Source organism: Cervus elaphus, chromosome 21 (assembly GCF_910594005.1).
Source record: "Cervus elaphus chromosome 21, mCerEla1.1, whole genome shotgun sequence".
In the NCBI taxonomy this organism is placed as follows: Eukaryota; Metazoa; Chordata; class Mammalia; order Artiodactyla; family Cervidae; genus Cervus; species Cervus elaphus.
Genome location: NC_057835.1, coordinates 67,195,685 through 67,202,549, shown reverse-complemented (window position 1 = coordinate 67,202,549; position 6,865 = coordinate 67,195,685).

The window sequence follows — 6,865 nt, the reverse complement described above, 5'->3', positions numbered from 1 at the left end:
TTCATCCTTCAAAGATATCAGGGTTAAAATCTTTTTTTGTCAATCCTTTGATGGTTTACCACTGCCTTTAGTGTGAATTCCAAATTATTTGACATGGTGCTGCAAGTCCATCAACATCTAGGTGGCCTTGATTCTCATCAATTTCTACCGTTCGCTCTGGGCTGTAGCCAACTTCTGTGGCATCTGTCAGCTCCACTGTGCTCCTGGTGCCTAAGGCCTTGTGCATGTGTTCCGTCTCTGCCATTACTGCTCATTCCTCAGTTCAGTTCAGTTGCTCAGTTGTGTCCGACTTTTCTGGACCCCATGGACTGCAGCACACCAGGCTTCCTGGTCCATCACTAACTCCTGGAGTTCCTAGGTTCCCATTTTTCATGACTGCAGCTGGCTCTCAAGTGGTCTTCTTGCCTCTATTCCTTCTCCCCTGCAACTCATTTTCTGTTTAGTAGCCAGACTAATCCTTCTATTAATAAAAATGCAAAGATGAACATGGCACGCCCATGCTTGAGGTCTCTCAACAAGTTCCCATTGTCAGAGGTTGAAGTCCAAATTCCTTCAAAATAGCCTTCAAGACCTTGTCCCAGCTTCTCTCTCCAGCCTCGTCAGTCACTATCCTCCTAAATAGACCCTTTCACCACCAGACCTTTGCACAGAAAAGCCCTACTGACAAAATATTCTGCTTTGTCCTCCTTTGGCCAATGCCTCAGCCTTCATGTCCCCACTGAGATGTCATCTCCTCTAGCCCACCATCCTCTAGCCCATCATCAACTCTTGCCCCTGCAATGGCACCCCACTCCAGTAGTCTTGCCTGGAAAATCCCGCGGACGGAGGAGCCTGGTAGGCTGCAGTCATGGGGTCGCAAAGAGTCAGACACGACTGAGCCACTTCACTTTCACTTTTCACTTTCATGCATTGGAGAAGGAAATGGCAACCCACTCCAGTGTTCTGGCCTGGAGAATCCCAGGGACTGCAGAGCCTGGTGGGCTGCCGTCTATGGGGTCACACAGGGTCGGACACGACTGAAGTGACTTAGCAGCAGCAGCAATGCCCTCCAGGGTGGGAAGCATACTGTGCCATCTGTGTACTATAGCACACTATGCTGATTACCCACTTCATCTCCCTGTATGGCCACGCTTGGCTCTCATCAGCTTCTAGCACTGGACTCTGCATTTCCTAACTGGCAGGACCGTCATTTTACCATCACTGCCCCAGTGCCTGCCATTTAAAAGAAACTCAGTAAGTATCCAGCAAGGATGGCGAGAGAATTAACAGACGAATGGCTAGCTGGATTCCTGCCCTATCTTCACTCCTTGATGAAAAATCCCTGCTTTCCTTCTTCGGCTCCAACTTCAGTTCTTCACTAAAGCTGCCCTGCCCGCTCTGTGGAATCAGCTTGCCTTTCTCTGTGCCCTCCTGAAAACGTGAGGCACATACGGTCCTGTTGAATTGTAAGCTCCTTGAGGTCAGGGACTGTATTTTTGTCCACTTCAAGCTTAGTCTCTGGCACAGGACCTGATACTTAGTTGACTGTCAGTACATTTTTGTCAGATAAAATTTGAATTCACTCATTGCCTCTCTATTCACATCAGTTGAGAGTTTTCATTAGTATTGCCACATGAAAAATGAAAAAAATATCTACAGAGGGTTCAAAGAGAAGAAAATTAAGGAAGGATGTAGCATTGTGATGAAACAATGCACCCCACCCCCCCCCCCCACCAGGTAAGCACCCAGCACTCTGTTCCTGGGGCTTTCTGCTCCCTCCACCTGGGTACCTGGGGCACCTTGACTTTCTCCTCTACCTTCTCTCCACCGACTCCCCCGCAATGGGTCTGCAGCCCAGCACATCCTGATCCATTTAGAAAGCAAATTGTATTTTTTTCACCATTGTTTTTAATCAGTCACTCAGTTGTGTCCGACTCTTTGCTATCCCATGGATAGCAGCACACCAGGCTTCCCTGTCCATCACTATCTCCCGAAGTTTGCTCGGAATTGAGCCAGTGATGCCATCCAAGCATCGTAACATTTATTGCTGAGCAGAAACTATATGCAAGCAGATGGAAAGTGCTCAGGGGGCTAAACCTTGGTGTCATCTGATACATGCATCGGTCGGGGGCTCGGTCACACAAGGAGCTTTCCCCTCCAGAATTGCTTCGCCTTAACTTTGTGTTCAGTCCAGCCTACACCTTCTGCTCAGCTAGAAATTCCCTCTCCTTTGCCACCCAAATGCCAACACGGATGCTACCCCACCTTGAGGTCCCCCTTCCACACATTTATTGTACTGCATCTGTCCTCTTGAGAATTCCCCTCAGTCGATGCCTTGTCTAGTTGCTGTTTCTTTAGAGTTCTTCCTTCCTCTCTAGTTAATTTGATTTTTTCCTCACTTTCTGTAAGTAACCTCCTTCTCCTCTTTATTCCTGCTCCCACTGGCCCACCCTTCCAGCTCTTCTGCAGAGGATTGTTCCAGCCCCTCTGTCCATTTCTCCCTCAGTTTACTTCCACCAGCATTTATAGAGGGTCCACCATCTGACAGGCACTGAGGATAAATAAATAACGCACAGGGCTTGTCCTCAGAGGAGCTCGCTGAAACACATAGAAATAAATAATTACAACGCAGAGCTGTCACAGGGTAATGGAAGTTTGTATAAGACTGTGTTGGTATGGATTCTCTTAAGAAATAGAACTTGTGATAAAGATTTGGGTACATTCATTTATTCAAGAGGTGATCCAAGGCAGCACAATGAAGGTGTGAGGGAGTGAAACAGAGAAGGGGGAAGCGCCAATCAAAAGCATTTTAATAAGTGGGTAAAGGCTGTGGGTAATGGAGACTCAGACCTACTGGGAACCATATGAGACATGGTGGAGAACATCCTTCAAAAACGGTTTCTTTGTAGATTCACAGATTTAGGAAATGAAGTTACGGTTCATTTCAGGATGGGGGGAAAGGATAGTTAGGGAGTTTGGGATGGACATGTACATACTGCTATATTTAAAATGGATAACCAACAAGGACCTATGTGTATAGCACATGGAACTCTGCTCAATGTAATGTGGCAGTCTGGATAGGAGGGGAGTTTGGGGGAGAATGGATACACGTACATATAAGACTGAGTCCCTTCACTATTCACCTGAAACAATCACAACATTGTTAATTGGCTATACCCCAATACAAAATAAAAAGATTTCTAAAAAATGGTTTATTTGTGAAGTCAGGGAGGAATTCCTGCCCCTCAGTGGTTAAGGATCGCTTCTGAGACAACCCCCTCACTCCACTCTTGCTTGTCACGTGCAGGGATGACATGCTCTTTTGGTCAGAGAAAGTCCTCAAGTCAAGAGACACAGAGTCCTGAGAAATGAAGCCATACATGTGCCCAGGAATGGTCTGCTGGGTCTCCAGGTGGCTTCTAGGGTAGCCAGAATATGAGCCAAGTACCGATGACACCTGCCATATGGACACAGAAATATGTATGTGTGTGAGAGGGTATCATGGGTCAGCAGAATATTCATAGAGGTGCAGTCCTAGCAAGGTCTTGAAGGTGAAAAGTTCTCCAGGTGAACAAGTAGGGAAAATGTTTAAGAACAGGAAGACAGGACAAGGGCTTATAGATGTGAATTGCATGCTAATGTTGGTTACAGATGAGTTGCCGGTGGGGTGGAGGTGGAGACACAAGGGGGAAAGTAAGATGGGCAAGACTTGATAAACATTCACGATACATCTTTTCAATGTGAAGAGACAAAAATCCACAACAAGGTGGTGAGAAAATGTTGCCAGCCTTGGCTCTGTGACGTGGTGGTAGGTTGCAGGGAGAACGGGCTGGATGGCCAGAAGGTCCAAGCGTAAATGGAGGATGTAACCAGGTTTGTGGGCCTCATCTTAAACCTTTTACAAATACATTGCAGCTTCTGGTGCCTTGCTTGCCTCTAGATTGTTTACTTACTTTGATGGAGGGAGAGATTTCCTGTTCCTGAACTTCTCAGTTTTACTCTAGTCATCAGCAGAGTCATGTGGAATAAAAATCTCAAGGAAAATGTGGCATTTTCATCTCTTATGAGGAAGTGTAATTTGGGGCTGAAGGAGAACTGAACCTGGATTATTGGCAGAAGAAATATGACCCTCTCTGGGCAAGGCAGAACAATATGGATTGGGATATTCTTCTTACTTCAAATATACATCACTTGTGTTTAAATAAATAAATAGCCCAGACACACCTACCATGGGGGGAAAGCACAATTAGCCAATCGTGATGATCGTAGTCCCCCTGTGCATTTCATCTCCATCTGAGGTGTTTGGCTCTCTGAGTACTTCACATAAGCAAGGTTTTTTCTCCGCTCCATGACCCCCCGCCAAGCCTCAGCAGAAACCTTCAGAGATCTTTTTCTATAATAGTGTGTTTAACTCCATCTGCAAAAAAAAAAAAGGAAAAAAAGATCAATGACATAAACAGAGGGTATTTGGGGGTTGTTCTTGCTTATTTAATTTCCTTAAAAAAAAAAAAAAAGACAGCTAGGGGCAGCAAAGGGAAAGGCGGGTGAGAGTCTTTAAAGGCTAATTATAGCATAAAAATCATCCAAGAGCTCTGTTCCGGCCTCTGTCAAAGTCCCACCTTTGTCCTTATGCATGAGTCAAAGCTGCCCAGGGGTCAAGCTTGTAACTACCAAACACCATTACTGCGTCTGATTGCTTCTGTGGAATTTCGGAATGTAGTTAGTGTCCCCTACCATCCCACTCCATGATGTAGGACAGGGTTTCTCAGTCTCAGCACTACTGACATTTGGGGCCAGATAATTCTTTGCTGTGGGCTCTGTCCTTGCACAGTAGGATGTTTAGGAGCATCCCTGGCCTCCAGCTGATACACAGATGCCAGCAGGCAATCCCTCTCAGAAGATGTGACAACCGAAAATGTCTCCCGACATTGCCAAGTGTCCTCTTGGGGGAAAATCGCCCCTGTTTGAGAACCACTGACATAAGGCTACAAAATCATTTCTTTGGAAGGCTACAAAATATTTCTTTGAAATATTCCACAGAATCTCTCTAAGTGAGTTGTTCAATTATTTTTTCTCAAAAGAGCAAAGGAAACCCGTCTTTATGTTTCCCCACTTTGGTCTGTGGTTGCTTTTCTAGTTCTGTTTTTTTTTTTTATTGCCTGAAAATAACATTCCCCTATAATACTTTGTCTTCATTTGATTTTCTCAGTTCTCTCGGGCAGACTGGTGCTGTGAAACAAAGTCCAGAACCCTGTGGCTTGGGAACCTTAGGCAAGCTGACAATCAAACATTCAGACATGACAAGGGAAAAGAGAATTTTTTTCATGTCTTTTCTATTAAAAATTCTGTGTTGTAAATGATGTTATTTTCAGTTTCCAGAACAATTATCAAGGTTTCCATCTCCTTGAAGATAGGAACCTCCGAGTATAATTATGTAATTGTTCAGAATGCTTGGCACATAGTAGATGCTTAATAAATATATAATAATTGACTGATTAAGATGGATCTACTAGTAATTTGACTTCTACTAGCCCCAGTCATAGGGGGTCCCAGAAACCAGAGACCTTTGAGTGAGTCACTCATGAGGAAGTAAGTATCCCCCCAAATCCACATCTTCTCAGTTTGAATCTGTTCAGTAAATATTTAGAGATTGCTTAGTGCAGTGGGGCTGAGACACAGAGGTGAAAAAATGCAGTGCCCACTTTTAAGGAACTTAAAGACACACCAGTGGATAATTTTAATGCAATGCTGTACATTCTAAGATACAGAGGCTAAACCAATACTGTGGGTGTTCGGGAGAGGGGCCCCACCCTGGCCTTTGCTGAGAGATAGAAGCAGGGTCAGAAGATGTAACACATAAACGTGTGTCAAGGGACAATCCGAGTCAGTTCTGTGAAGAGGCGCGGGCAGTGAAGAAGTGGGGTGGTGGCAAGGGCGTCCAGGCAGAGGGCCGGCATGGACACACACACAGAGGAGTGATCTACTCTTCCTGAAACTGGGGGTGCTGGGAGATGAGTCTGGAGACGTGGAGAGGCAGGCCCTGGAGTGGGAGCTTTCTTCCACCTAGGGAGCTGTGAAGGTTTTTGTTTTTAAATTGGAGTATAATTGCTTTACAATGCTGTGTTAGTTTCTGCTATACAACAACGTGAATCAACGGTGTGTATACATATATCCCCTCCCTCTTGAGCCTCCCACCCACCTCTCTCCATCTCACTCCTCTACGGCATCACAGAGCACCGAGCAGAGCTTCCCACTAGCTATCTATTTTATGAATGTTAATGTATATACAGGGCTTCCCTGGTGGCTCAGATGGTAAAGAATCTGCCTGCAATGTGGAAGACCCAGGTTCAATTCCTGGGTTGGGAAGATCCCCTGGAGGAGGGTATGGAAACCCACTCAAGTATTCTTGCCTGGAGAATCCCATGGATAGAGGAGTCTGGTGGGCTACAGTCCATGGGGTCGCAAAGAGTCAGACATGACTCAACGACCAACACTGACATATATATGTCAATATATCTACTCTTGCAATTTGTCCCACCCCAGCAAGAGAATTTCAGAAAAACATCTACTTCTCCTTCATTGACTATGCTAAACCCTTTGCCTGGGTGGATTACAACTTACTGTGGAAAATTCTTAAAGAGATGGGAATACCAGGCCACTTTCCTCCTGAGAAACCTGTATGCAGGTCAAAAAGCAACAGTTAGAACTGGACATTGAACAATGGATGTGTTCCAAATTGGGAAAGGAATATGTCAAGGCTATATATTGTCACCCTGCTTATTTAATTTATGTGCAGAGTACATCATGAGAAATGCTGGGCTAGATGAAGCACAAGCTGGAATCAAGCTTCCCGGGAGAAATATCAATAACCTCAGATATGCAGATG